Genomic DNA, 15,679 nt, shown 5'->3' with positions numbered 1-15,679 from the left:
TATGTCTTGAATGCTTCCACTGGTCTCCATATCGCCCATCAATACCATTGGCCTTGTTTCCACCCATGCCCACCTGGTCTCCTGGCTAGGGTCCTTACTCACCTCCATACTTCTCTCCCTCAATCTAGTCTGTACACTACAGGAAAAATTAGTATTCCTAAAAGACACTATTTAAAACACTCTACTGGCTTCTGATTGCTCTCAAATAAAAAGAAAAAGCTTCTTACGAAGACCTACAAAGCCCTGAATGTTCTGGCATATCTCCCCTAGTCAATCTCAGGTTTTGCACTGTTCCTCTACCCTCATCCTATTAATGCCATTCTGGCTTTCTTTCATCCTTTCGACGCATCATTGTGCATCTCACTACTGGTCTTTGCACTTCATACATGCTCTTGCCTCCACCTGAAACAGATTGCAATGCACACTTTTTACTGTCTTCATTCCACTTTTGTTAAACCTTAGGTATCCAGAACAGAATGGATCATAAGCTAGGTAGCACGTATCCATAATTGGCTCCCAGTTTAGTTAACTATTTTCCCTTCCCTAATGTGATTTCCCTTCCATCAGATAATCAGTCTTGTATTTTTAAATAAATGGCATTAGGCCATTTACTTATTTCTGCTTCTTGTATTTGTCACTCGACTTTACATGTTTATATTTAAATCTAAATTGATAAACTGTAGCCTAATGCATGTGGTGTTTATGGTGTATCAGGTAAATAAGTACTTTTATTATCCTTCCTACTTTTTTTTTTAATCCTTCCTACTTTTATTCCTATTCTTCAGAGAAACTCTTTTGCTCATGGTCACACAGATGGTAAGTCATTAAAGCCAGATCCAAATTCAGTGTTACTCCAGAATCCATGCTTTTAACCACTACAGTTTTTGCCTCTAGTACATCTATTTTAATGGATATATAATGTTCTATTTACATAAAACACATTCATCCATTATTTTAAGTTGGCCCGTAATAATTCATTACTATACAATATTTCTGTAATAATATATTTACAAACCCATATACAGGCATACCTCATTTTATTGTGCTTCACTTTACTGTACTTTGCAGATACCACCTATTTTATAAATTGAAGGTTTGTGGCAATTCTGCATCGAGCAAGTCAGCACCATTTCTCCAACAGCATTTGCTCACTTCATGTTTCAGTGTCCTTTTGGTAGTTCTCACAATATTTCAAAATTTTTCATTATTATATTATGCTGATCAGCAATCAATGATGATATAATATTTTTTAGCAATAAAGTATTAACTAAGCTATATACATTTTTTTAAGACTGAACACTACTGCACACTGTAGACTACAGTATAGCGTACACATAACTTTTGTATGTGTATGTACTTGGGAACCAAAAACTTCATTTGACTCACTTTATTTCCTCACTCACTTTATTGCAGTGGTCTGAAACTGAACCCACAGAATCTCTGAAGTAAGCCTGTATGGTTTTCTCTGTGATATATATGCAGGAATATATTACGCATCCTCAAGTTCACTAAATATTTCTAAAACTGCTTTCTCAAGGGGCGTAACCCATTAGCATCCCTGCAAGAAGGGTATGAAAGTTCAGTTTTTCTTGTCTGTGCCAGTGTGATATTATTTAACTTATAAAATTTTTGCAGCGCTAAGAGGTATGAATTGATTTGTTTTTCTATGTATCTTTTTTTCAGTTCAAGGTGTCTGACTTCTAATGAAGTTCAGCCCATTGGACTGCCCCTCCTATGAATTTTCTATTCATCTATCCTTTACCAATACTCTGTTAAATTTCCTGTATTTTCCTTGCTGATTTGCAGTAGTATTCTATACAGCCTAATGTTTTTTTGTTTGTTTGTATGTTTGTTTTAAAAGATTTTATTTATTCATTCATGAGAGACCCAGATAGCAGCAGGGACACAGGCAAAGGGAGAAACAAGCTCCCCGTGGGGAGCCTGATGAGGGACCCTGGGATCAGGCCCTGAGCTAAAGGTAGATGCTCAACCACTGAGCAACCCAGGTGCCCTATATAGCCTATATGTTAATCACTTATAAGTTACATAAAACAAATATCCTAGCCTGACAACTGATTGTCAATTTTGTACATGGTGTCCTTTGTTAAACAGAAATTTTTAATTTTGATGTAGTCAAACACATCAATTTCTCCCTTCATGGTTTGTGGTTTCAGTGGCTGGCTATAAAAAAGTTTTACTTATCGCTAAGTCACAAAAAAATTCTACAGTTTCTTCTAATAGCTTTATAATGTTGACTCTCACATTTAGGCTTTTAATCGATCTGAAGTTTATTTTTATATGTGATATGATGCAAGAATTTAATTTCAATCTTCTCCATATAGAGATTGCATTTTCCCAGCACCATTAAACAGTCCATCCTTTCTTCCACTTATTTGTGATGGCAATCTATCATACACTAAGTTCCCACTTGTGCATAGGTCCATTTACAGACTCTGTATTCTGTTTCATTGTGTTTTGTGTTTGTTCCTACTCCAGAACAACATTTTCAGAACCAAATTCCAAAACAATGAAAGGTCAAAAGATCTTAAATATGTAAATGTGAATATATCATTTTCCAATGGTGCAAATCAGGAATTGGCAAACTTTCTGTAAAGAGCCAGACATTTGAGTCCTGTGGGCCATAGGGCCTCTGTCAAAACTACTCAACTCTGCCCTTACGATGTAAAAAGAATCAGATAATACAAAAACAAGTAAATCTGACTGTTGCAATAAAAGTTTATTTACAGCAACAGGCATCGAGCAGGCAGGATTTGACCCACAGGCCACATTTTGTAGATCCTAGATATAGACAAAAGAATCAAAGATATATTTTAATTTAAAACTTCTATTACAGGGTGCCTAGGTGGCTCAGTCCGTTAAGCATCTGCCTTCAGCTCAGGTCATGATCCCAGGGTCCTGAGATCAAGCCCCAAATTGGGCTTTTGGTTCAGCCAGGAATCTGCTTCTCCCTTTCCCTCTGCCCCTTCTCCTGTTCCTGTTCTCTCTCTCTCTCAAATGAATAAAATCTTTAAAAAAAAAAAATAAAAAGTAAAACTTTTATTACAAATAAATATTTTAAAAACATACGAGATACCAAATCAGAAATACTGCTTTTTTTTTCATCTTATTTCATAAAGCCATTTTATCCAAATTTTTTTAAAACATTTTATTTCTAAGGATCTCTACAACCAATGTGGGGCTTGAACTTACAACCTCGAGATCAAGAGTCGCATGCTATACTGACCAAGCCAGCCAAGTGCCCCTATTTCATCCAAATTTTCATGTGTATTTTCTGCATCAATGTCTCCATCATCACTATAATAACTCAATGAACTCAGTGTTTTCCAAAGCAACTTTTCTTCACTTCTGAGTTATTTGAAAAAATGGAAATTTTCAATACAGTAGTTCCTGGAAATCCCATTATTTCTGATAATTTTATACCCAGTGACATGTTTTTGTTGCTGTGGTTTCTCATTCATCTCATAGGTATGTTTTCATGATCTTCACAAGCTAACCACTTACATTATCCCTTTTTTAAAGTAACCTTTTTTTTTTTTCAAAGACTTAGTTATTTGGGGACGCCTGGGTGTCTCAGTGGTTGAGCGCCTGCCTTCCACTCAGGGCGTGATCATGGGGTACCAGGATCGGGCCCCACATCAGGCTCCTGGAGTCTGCTTCTCCCTCTGCCTATGTCTGCCTCTCTCTCTGTGTCTCTCATGAATAAATAAATAAAAATCTTAAAAAAAAAAAAAAAAAAGACTTAGTTATTTGATGGGGGGCCTGGGTAGCTCAGTTAGTGAAGCATCTGCCTTGGGCTCAGGTCATGATCTCAGGTCCTAGGATCAAGCCCATGTAGAACTTCCTGTTTGACAGAACTTCCTGCTTTCGGGAGAAGTCTGCTTCTCCCTCCTCCTCTGACCTCCACAACACCCCCCCCCCCCCCCCCCCCCCGCTCCTTCTCACTCTCTCTTTTGCTCTCTCTGGGGTGGGTGGGGGGTGGGGCAGCAGGAGAAAGAGAGAGAGTATTAAACAGACTCCACACTGAATGCGGAGTCCGAGGTGGGACTCAATCTAATGCCTCTGAGATCAGGACCTGAGCCAAAACCAAGAATTGGAAACTTAAGGGACTGAGTCACCCAAGTGCTGCTAAAGTAATTTTAATTGTTCATTAAACAAGCAAAACAAAAGTTTTGTTTACTAAAATCGAACACTAGCCAGGAATTTCCAGACTGGCGCTGAATTTCTTTATCTCCCCTTTCCAAGGTTACTGTCAGGTAATCTCTAGAGGTATAGGTATGTTTGTTTGTGGTCCTTTCAGGATAATGTATCTTCACCAAGCAGTACTTTGTAATTCAAACTAAAGAAATCCTGGGCTTTTCATAATAAGATAGATGTTCTAACAACTCAAGATAAAGCAATTCCCTTTTACTAGAAGGATAATCTCAGGAAAAGAGTTTTAAAGGAATGCCACATATTCCCAAATATGTATTACTTGGGCTTTGCAACTCGTTTTGATATCTGGCAAAATGAATCCTCTTCTTTGCTCTTCTTTTTGAAAGTTGTTTTCCTATTTATAAATGTTTTTCTTCCATTTAAATATTTTAATCCTTTTATTCCATTCTCTTGAAAATCTTGGTAGGATTTATACTAAAATTGTATTACATTTATAAATTAGGTTTAGGAGACTTGACATCTTTACAGTGTTGTCTTTCCTCCTACTAACATGATGAGTCCATTTATTGCCAGTCTTCAAAAAACAGTGGCCAAGTGTATGGCTTTACAGATGAATTATTTAACTCAAGTTTTTCACTTTAATTTATAATCCATCCCCAAGGAGTCCATAGATAGACCCATTTTTCAATTTAATTGGCAAACTTACTGCATTATATTTTGCTTGCATTATTTCCTATGCACTTAAAAACATTATTTTGAGATGAGTCTCTGGATTCACCAGCTTGTCAAAGGCATCCATATAAAAAACAGATTAAAGGTCTGTATGAGATACTCTTGTGCTTTAACAAGTTGTTTCAGAAGAAAAATAAAAGCAAGTTCCCCAACAATTTCACGAAGCCAATGTAACCATGTACTTTCTACACTTGGCTTCTATGACTCTTCATTGTTCTCACTGCACTTCAACATCACTTCCTGGGAAGGTATTCCTTAGCTCTACAGTATCTTGCATTTCCACATTCCTCTTTTATTTGTATATATTATTTGATTAATGCCTATCTATTTAGAAAATATAATCCATGAGGGTTGTCTGTTTCTGCTGTCCATTTTAATCCACTCACAGGCATGATGGCCCATAGCCAAATTCTCAGTAAATATTTACCAGATGTTTGAATTAATAGTGAATAAACAAGTGTGTACTGTGTGTGCACTATTTCACAAGTGATGAAGCAAAAATATAACATAAAGTTGAATATGAACCAATCCTGTCATCAGTAAAAAAGACATATGAACAAGTATAGACATGAGGTGAATATAAATAAGCTATGTATTTTAATACAAGGCAAAATGAAATATATACTAAATAAATAGGTAAGAAAAATGGTACCAGAATACAAAGAGTCATTAGTGAATGGTGTTGGCATGACTTCATAGAAGACTTCTAGGACTTCACAGAAGTCTTAGTTTTTAAATATCCTGCACATCCTGAACTTAGATGATATGCAAAATTGTGACAGGCAGAAAATGAAGAATGATTCAACCTGAAGTATGCAAAGCATGAAAACAGATGGAGAATTCAGGAAGTTAAAAGAAAAGAAGGGGAAGAGAAATAGAATAGAAGCTGAAGAGCCACCTTGGGGAATATATCCTGATTTCCTTGCTAAGAATCATTTCCTATACTATCTGGAATCCAACTTAGTTTGCCACATCACAAAGTACAAAAATCGGTAAGGCAAAGCTGAGAAATATGATAAAACTATCTCAAATAAATCAGATATTTGTAACTGCTGCACACACACAAAAAAAAATCCCCACACTGAAACACTCTTACATTAAAATTTACATGAAGTTCTTTAGATAATATCAATTCTTTATCTTTAATATATACCTTTAATATAAATGACTTTGCTTCTGTGTTTCATGATGCGACCATAACCAATATATAAAAGGCAATGAAATTCAAAAAGTCTATTTCTTTAAAAAGAACAAAAACAAAAAAACTTTTATATAAATCACCAAATACAGAATCTTTGGAATTGAAATGACTTTTTCATTCACAAGATGAAATCATCTTAATGTTAGAAACTGAGATTTAAAATAAATAAAAGTATATTCATGGCTTATTACTAACATTAGGAAAAGATTCATCTTCAATATGTAGATACCCCTCTCTGATGCCAAGAGGAAAGTATATTTCACTGCTTCTCTGAAATTTGTTTCTTGAAGAAAAGTATTTAACAAATTCAATTCTGGGGGAAAAATGATAAATAGAAGAAACATTTTAAGATCATTATAAACATTTGACCTTCAACTTCTTTCTGCTGAACCAAAATAAAGTACTTCTTTGAAAAAGACATTAGGAAATGAAACATTTCTATGCACTGCTCCTGGGTAAAACACTATTTGCTCATCATTTAAAAAATAATAATAAAAGGAAAAAAGAAAACTGATCACATGATTCACATTTTTTACAACGCGTTCTAAGTTTATCACACTTAGTCCTAGATTGATGTGGATAACTATAAATCTTGTACTACTACATGATATAGTAGTAGCACAATGCTATTTACCTTGCTGGCAACCAAGATATCTGAATAATAACTCTAACATTTACACTAGAATAGTAATGTTCTTCTACAGTTCTCCAAGCATGTAGATGCTGTTCCATTGTAAATGCTGTTTCATCAACTAATTTTTTTTTCACTTAGTACCACTCTTTTTCAGCATTCAAGACCTAGTTCAGATTTCAGCAACCTGTCTGATCCCCACTACCAGGCAGAGCCAAACACTCACTCTTAGGTTACACTTCTAAACAATATATGATATTGTAATTATTCTTATGTATATTATCTGTCTCGGATCATTCATCTTTTGCCCAGCACTATGTCTGTGACACATACTAGGTTATTATTTGTGCCTTCTTTAAAACTGAGTTGAGGTACTTTAAATAAACAAGAAAAATTCGGTATTTCAAGGAAATCTATGGCAGGAAAAAAATAAAGATTTTTCTTTAAACATGGTCTTAGTCCTGATTTCACTTCCTATTAGCTGTATGGGACTGATGGAAAGTTATTTAGCCAGTGTCTGTGTCGTCAGGTGGGATTTTAACATAGACTTCAAAATTACCATGATGATTGAGGTAACATATGATGACAACCTAGCTCAAAGTTTCCCCATTCTCCCTTTATGTGTTCTTTATGTCTGGACTTGAAGTTGGTTGGCTCTTTTCTTTTTTTTTTTTTTTTTTTTTAAATGTTTGGGGAAAACTTTTTTTTTTTTTTTTTTTTAGTGATAGTCACAGAAAGAGAGAGAGGCAGAGACACAGGCAGAGGGAGAAGCAGGCTCCATGCACCGGAAGCCCGATGTGGGATTCGATCCCGGGTCTCCAGGATCGCGCCCTGGGCCATTGGCAGGCGCCAAACCGCTGCACCACCCAGGGATCCCGGTTGGCTCTTTTCTTATAGAACAAGCATTTATTCCCTGTGTTCTACATTACCTGTAGTACAATGTTTTAGTATTGTCTGAGTGTCTATCCTTTTTATCTTTGAAGGAACTAAAATTATGTATCAGATTAATCAAATATAAAACTACATTTCTGTATTCTTATTCTTCTTAGCTATGATTATTATTCCAAGGTTTAAATTGAAGTGATATTTATAAAGCTTTTTCTTTAACAATCCAAATCTGTGAGACTCTAACCCTAAGGTAGGACTTGATTATTAACAAAACTGAACCATTCAAATAAATATCATTTTAACACTAATTTTCATCAGGGAATGAATTTGAAGTAGTGCTTTCTACAAGTTCATGGCATGCAGTTGGGGAACATTATCCTTAAGTGTAGTCACACACTTTTTTTAGAGTGCTTTTCAAACTGCAGAGTGCAACTCAACACTAGGCACAAATCAACTTAGCTGGCCAAGACTCAAAATTTTTTAATAAAATAGATCAGAGCATTAGAAAGAGTGCAAGTAAGCATTTCATGCAAATCTTGCTTCTATTAATATTTGTATGTAGTATGTATATGCTTGGTTATAGTGCAAAATAGATTTCTTTTGGTGGATGGAAGTTTTAAAAAAGAAGTATAAAAGCAACTGCATTACTAATCAGCTAAGAGAAAGAATTAATGTCCTTTTTTGATAGGAGAATAAGCATACACCACATAGCTGGCCATCCCAAACCTTGGACTTCTACAAAGCTCCTTAAGTGACTATTCTAACTCTAATGTTTGTTAGAAAGTGCAAATCAGATCATATCATCCTATGTGCTGTTCCTCTCCTTGGAATGCCCTTTCTTGGCCAGATACAGAGCCACCAAAACATCAAACAGTAGGGCATACTCAAGAAACAGTACCTAAGCATTACCAATAAATAAATGGGAAACTAGAGACTAATGACCCTGAAATAATGATTAGTTTTATTACTTGAAAATATTTTAAAATAGCTTAAGGACCTCATTTTCACAAATAACTCCAAAATTCTCCTCCAGAGTAACAGGCAAAAAAAAAAAAAAAAAAAAGACATCAGAATATATATAGCAGCACTATTCATAATAACCAAAAACTGGAAAAATTCCAATTGCATATCAACAGTAAAACAGACAAAGAAATTATAGTATATTCAGATACTAGAACAGGAAAATAAATGAAATACAACAACATGCAATCTTTAGATGAATCTCACAAATATTATGTTGAACAAAATAACACAGATCCAACAGAATACATACTACATGATTCTGTTTGTATAAAAATATATATATAATCTGTGGTACCAGATAAAACAATAAAGTTACCCCTTGGGGTGGGAAGTAATCTTCCCTGGATGGGACAGTGAGAAAGAGATAGGAGAGGGCTGATAAAGTTCTGTTTCTTGCTCTCAGTAATGGTTTCCACATATGTTCACTGTCTGTCAATTCAACGAGCTGCATATTGTCATTATGTGCACTTTTTGCTAGATATGTTATGTTTTAATAAAAATTTTACTAGGCAATAACCACTTTGCCACTTTTATCAATTTTTCTAAATGCATTTTCTGAACACGCAATCTATCATTCACAATTCTTATTTATCTCCTTCTTGAGCCAAAAGAAATTTATGGTGTTTCAAAGATACATGACTGATGTGGCCAATTTTAGACTAGATTGAAGAACATCTATGTTAGAACCTGGAAACACACCATTTGCAGGAACTGCTTCACTATCTCACAACTGCATGCCAAGTGCTTTGACCAGTTAAGCACCAATAAGAAGCATATAACTTACATGAAAACATCTTTATCTATATCATCCTCAATCCTCAGAAAAAGCAGAAGACCAAGTGGATTTTTTTTTTTAATTTTTATTTAGAGAGCACACACACATGCACGAGAGGCAAGTAAAGGGATAGAGGAAGAGGAAGAGAGAAAATCCCAAGCAGGTACTATGCCTGGTGCGGAGCCCGAAGCAGATGATCTCGTGGCCCTGAGATCATGACCTGAGCCAAAATCAAAGTCAGACACTTAACCAATGAACTACCCAGTTGCTCCCCAATTGGAATTTTTAAAGTAAAATCAAATTGACAATATTCTCAAGGACCTTTCAATTTCCATTGCCATTTGCCTTCAAAACCTTTTTAGGGTCCATCAGCTCTCCCTTATGACTTAATAATAGGCTGGCTATGCATTTAGAAATTTCATCTCTATAACCCTAGACTCAGCTCTATTGCAAGTTAACATGATTAAGTACAGCAAAAGAATCGTGAGATACACTCATTCTTATCATCAACAGGTATGGGCAGTCTCCAAAATATTCTTCTAAGGTAATCCCTATGACCTAAAATTTATAAATTTAGACTTCTGGAAGAGACAGGAGAGAGAAAGGGCCCTAGAGTCTTGAAGGAAAAAACTGTTATAAGCCATGTTAACAATTAGCACTTCAGTAAAAGCCTCAAAATGTCCATCCTTGGATTCATGTTTTGCACCTAATAAGACATAAATAATTTTCCCTGGACTATTGGAAATCTGTTCCATTTTATTATGCTTTGTTACTCCAATGATCAGCTTTAGCTGATGGTTTCTCACATGCTTTCATATATTTTCATTGTTATCACATTTTTAACCTCCTTTAGGCTTTCACTGCCACCTAAGAAAATGCAAAAAATTTCCTTAGATCCCACTGACAAAAATCTAATAGATGTTCCTGGAAACACTACACACAGTAAGTTTCCTTCCTTCTGGACATTTCTTGTATTCCTATTATTAACCCAAACCTTCAGTCTTACAAAAATTCAACCTTGATCCCCAAGTCATTACAGCAGTTTCAACAGAATCAAGAGTACAAAGTATCTTTGCTTTGTAGCAGATCTTTACCTTTTGGCATCCTGAAAATTCCATCGCTTGACAATAAATGAAAATCAAACATAAACTAACTGTAGTAGATGTACTACCACTCATTATGTAGAATCACCTCTCTTTGTGATCACATGGAAAAACTTTCTAGACTCCCTTGTAGTTAGTTAAGAGCCTTGTGACAGGTCTGGGGAATGCACTGTGAGCAAACTGACCAGTCTTTCGTAATTAATGCGTTCTCCACTTTCCCTTCCCTCCACTGTGTCTCTTCCTCCAATGCAGCAACCCTGGTAGCTCTGCGTTTCACTGGGCTTACCAACAAGACGTAACAGAAGCAGCCTGGACCCCTGAACTGCCACTTTGAAGAGAAGCATTCTATAACCCTATAAATAAGTCTCAGTCTCTTAGTGGGCCTGTGCCCCTGGGCTAGGACATATACATGTGCTTCTGCTATCCTTTCAGTGAGATGGGAAGGCGATAGGGGACAGCCGTTGGGTATTTCCCTTCTCTTATGTTGGCTAGCTAATGTAGTTTCCCTTGAGAACAAAAAGCTCTGGGAACATTTCAGAATGGTTACTTTTACCCTTCCCCTGCTGAAAGTGTGAGAGAATTTTTCACCGACCTTCACCTTGAGAACCCCGCAAGGTCAAACACAAAACTGGGGAAGTTGGGAAGATGGTTCCCCCAAGGCTGGGCTCCCAGGAAGTTTTAACCCTTCATCAGTCCACACTCAGCCTTCAGACTGAGTTCCATCAGTTATAGTTTGAGTTTTCCTACCATATCCTGGTTCCAGTAGTTTCTGTTTCCAGTAAACCTTGGTTCTCTTTATTCACCTCTCCCTCCAATTGTCAGGGCACTGATTTGCCCTGTGATCTCAATTACGTGACAGATCTTAGAAGAGTCGTTGATTTCCAGTTGTTTAGCCTTTTCTTGTTGTGAGGATGAAAATAACAACTTCCAAACTCTTTATATGTCAAAGAGGAAACCAGAAAATCTCCACATTTTTGGTTTACATTATTTATCAGCATGTCTTTTTCCTACATGAATGTGAAATATTTGTGAGAGCAGAAACCATTGTCCTTTTATCTCTGGATTACTAGCACGCTACACAGTGTAAGAATGCTTCAGGGCTCAATCACAGACCTTCTTATCTGCTCTTTTTCACACATTAAGGTATCTTATCTATCTTCTAGCTCTAACACCAAAAATTGTAACTCCAGTCAATCCATATCTCTCTTTCAAAGTTGGCTAATTTATAGCATCCTAAACATAAAAAGTTTAAAACTTAAGTTTTAGTTGCTAGTCCTAACCTGTTCATACTTCTCCTCCACTTTTTCTTAAAGATTTTATTTATTTGAGAGAGAGTGACTAAAAGAGAGAGCATGAGCAGGGGGAAGAGCAGAAGGAGAGGGAGAAGCAGGCTAAATCCTCGGACTCCGGAATCATAACCTGAGCAGAAGGCGCCCCCCATCCTTTTCCCTTCTTGATCAGAGTTAATGGCATCGGCACCCAATCAGTTCTTCTGATCAGAAATCTGGCAGACATCTTTGGCTCTTTTCCCTTCCTTACTAACCTCCTCCATATCTACCACACTAAAAATTCGTGTCATTTCAACCTCCAAATATATCCCAAATCCACTCCTCTCCATCTTCATTCTAAGCAACCTGGTCCAAGTCATCATCATCTCTAGCAGAGTCTTTCATAAAATCCTCCTCATTGCTCTACCCACTTCTATTCTCACTCACTGTACTCCTAGAGCAGCTAGACTGATGTTTACACATAAATTAAATCCTGTCAAAGCCATGTTTCCAGTTATCTTCTTTTTTTGCTAAGACTCAGATCCTTTTATGCTGAGACTCAGACTTATCATTCTCTATAAAAACACTGCCCTATCTAAGTCCTACCTCTGGAATCTCATCTCCCACCATGCTTCATCTTGTCCACTGTATTATAGCCACACTAGTCTTCCTTGTCCCTCAAACCCCTCACTACTTAAAAACTTTCACATGTGATGTTCCCTGTGCTTAAAAAGCACTCTTCCTCTTAGCATTTTTTCCTATTAAAAGACTTCATATCAAAGAGGATTGTTGCTGAGTGGCCACTTGATTCTAATGATTAAAATGTTAGATTTTCCTAGTATTCCAAAAGTGTAGTTTTTATTTTGTCCCAACATGAATAACTAATCCAATTGGTTGGTTTAATTAATCTGTATTTTAAAACCTTCAAACTGACCTTTGAAATTATGCTAGATATTGGGAATACAAAGTTAAATTAACAGTTGCATTACAAAGAATTTACCTTTTTTTTTTCCCTAGTATGCCTATCCTTAATTACCCAGGGACTTGTTTTACACTTTACATATAACCAATATTATATTGTCTTTAGAGAAACTTTCCCTTATTTTGATGCTGTGGCAAAAAATGGAGGGAAGGAAGGAAGGAAGGAAGGAAGGAAGGAAGGAAGGAGAAAGAAAGGAAGAAGAAAGAAAGAAAAGAAAGAAAGAAAAAGAAAGAAAGAAAGAAAGAAAGAAAGAAAGAAAGAAGAAAGAAAGAAAGAAAGAAAGAAAGAAAGAAAGAAAGAAAGAAAGAAGAAAGAAAGAAAGAAAGAAAGAAAGAAAGAAGAAAAGAAAAAATAAAATTAAAATTATTTAATTCGTATGTTAAGGAATTTCTGCAAAGGTTGAAAGAACTGATAAGAGACAAATGGCTCAATTGCTTTTCTAAGCCTTAAAACTTATGGAAAGTCAAAGTTGGACACACTGTTCTACTTATACCTACAGTTTCACATGTATTACCCAAATCAAAATTGGTAAATCTTCCTGTTGTAGTAAAGAAATATGAAATAAACAAACTCTAAAAATACAGACTCAAGAAACCTACATTATTATACCTTTGAATAACCACAAAATGGGTTTCATTAAAATGAAATTACTGTTCAGGAAATATTAGACTTTTAATATAAATACTTAGTTATTCTACTACAAAAATATTTATAAGGAGTATGAAGAAACATAAGTCCTACTTTTTATATATTAAATGAATATCTGGAATTCAGTTCTTAGAAATAATTTTATGGATGAATGAACGGAAAGTAAGCAGATAGGAAGCTACCCCATTTAAATGGTAGTCAAAGAGAGAAAAAAAAATCAGTTGACTCAGAAAGAAGTCTTAGACTATGGGAAGATGAATTAAAAGAGAAGATTCACAAGTATCCTGGTTTTTGGATCAAAAAGATAAAGGGAAAACTTCTGGAAAATTATATACCAAAAATCTTCAGCATAACAGGAATATGAGATGAAAAAGATAACAATTAAGAAAATCTATTAATTATGAATTTGTGTATGTGTGAGGAGCCCAATGCAGAGCTTGAGTTCATAACCCTGAGGATCAAGACCTGAGCTGAAATCAAGAGTTGAACACTCAACCAACTGAGCCACCAGGGCACCCCTAATTATGAACTTTTAAAACTGCACAAACCACAGATTAATAAGAAGAATGAGTTGCCCAAGATACTTCAATGGAATAGTACCTATTAAATAAGAATTAATTTTTAAAACATCCAAAATACTAGTTTTTTCTCCTACCATCATCCTATCCAAAAGTCAAAACAAACTGAATTATATTTATTATTGAAATAAACCTATTTCAAGTTTGCCTTGATCTTTCTGTCAATCAAATGTCACTTTATTTCACTTTTTAAAGTTACTAACCAAATATCTATTTTATTTAATGCCCATTGTAATCTACTAAATAATATAACTTAATCTTGATTACTTTCTAAAATTTGCCAGTTAAAATACATAACTGAAGTCATTTAATACTGCGGCAAATTTGCATCTAATTATATTTTGATAATAATTTTACTATTTTATGATATTTTAATGACTTAATGATAATCACCAAAATAATACATAGCTTGCCATTTTATTACAATTTTTTATTAGAAGAGTTTACTAAATTCATTTCTACTGTTTGTAGCACAGTATTCTTATAGTATAAAAGGACAAAACACGTAAAATCAGTTGTGAAAAAAGTTTTACTAAGTTCCTCCTACAGATCAGGCATTCTGCTAGATGCCAAAGATAAAACAGCAAATAGAACAAACACAAGTCTTGACTTCATCTAGATCAAATACAGCAACAGTTCCCATTTTAGAGCTACATATACAGTAGACACCACCCCCAGCCCTCATCCTCAGTTTCACTTTCCATGCTTTTAGTGATCCACTGTGGTCTGGAAGCAGAGGATCCTCCTAACATATCCTCCTTAAAAGGTCAATAGTAGCACACCTCTATGTAACAGGACCTATGTCATTCCCCTCACTTTATCTCATCATATAGGCACTTAATTATCGCACATCATCACAAGAAGAGTATTATAAAAGATATCTTGAGAGAATCGACATTTATATTGCTTTTATTAGAGCATATTAAAATTGTTCTATTTGATTAATAGTTATTGCTGTTTATCTCTTACTGTGCCTAATGTATAAATTAAACTTTATCATAGGTATGTATGTATAGGAAAAAAAAAAACAGTAACTATAGGGATTATGTGCCATCTGCTGGTTCAGGTATCCACTGGGGTCTTGGAACATATCTGCAGATAGGGGTGAAGGGGATTCTTTTTTTTTTTAAGACTTTATTTATTTATTCATGATAGACACAAGGAAAGAGAGAGAGAGAGAGAGGCAGAGACACAGGCAGAGGGAGAAGCAGGCTCCATGCAGGGAGCCCAACATGGGACTTGATCCTAGGTCCCCAGGATCACACCCCAGGCTGAAGACGGCGCTAAACCGCTGAGCCACTGGGGCTGCCCCAAAGGAGACTCTTATAAACTATTAGAAGTAGTATGCCACAACATAATTTTAGGTTGGTTGAAACTAAAACACTGACAAAATTTACCATAAAATGCATACAAGTAACATAAAACAAATGAGCAGATTACCCTCAGCCATAATAAGACAAAAAGATATTTATCCTCTAGTTTGCGTTAAAGGCAAAGATGAAACTCTCCAAATATTTCATCTGAGGGCTCCTAGAATAGTCATTCTTATCCTCTCCTAGAGTTCATGTCACTTCTCCCTCTGCCCCTCCCTACAAACCATCTTCTCCATAAAACAGAACTCCCACTTTTAAAAAGCATAGAGGCTGAGCTGTAAGAGCACCCTGGAGTAAGAAGGCA

At 35.6% G+C, this 15,679-nt stretch overlaps 1 protein-coding gene across 38 annotated transcripts in view; it reads right to left on the bottom strand.

Moving 5' to 3' along the window:
• RIMS2 (regulating synaptic membrane exocytosis 2) overlaps nucleotides 1–15,679 on the bottom strand; it is a 581,405-nt gene that overhangs the window by 481,068 nt on the left and 84,658 nt on the right. The window lies entirely within an intron of this gene.

The sequence above is a fragment of the Canis lupus genome, chromosome 14 (genome assembly GCF_048164855.1).
Source record: "Canis lupus baileyi chromosome 14, mCanLup2.hap1, whole genome shotgun sequence".
Classification (NCBI taxonomy): domain Eukaryota; kingdom Metazoa; phylum Chordata; class Mammalia; order Carnivora; family Canidae; genus Canis; species Canis lupus.
The sequence above is the reverse complement of the archived record's forward strand: the minus strand, read 5'-3'. Positions and strand labels throughout refer to the sequence as shown.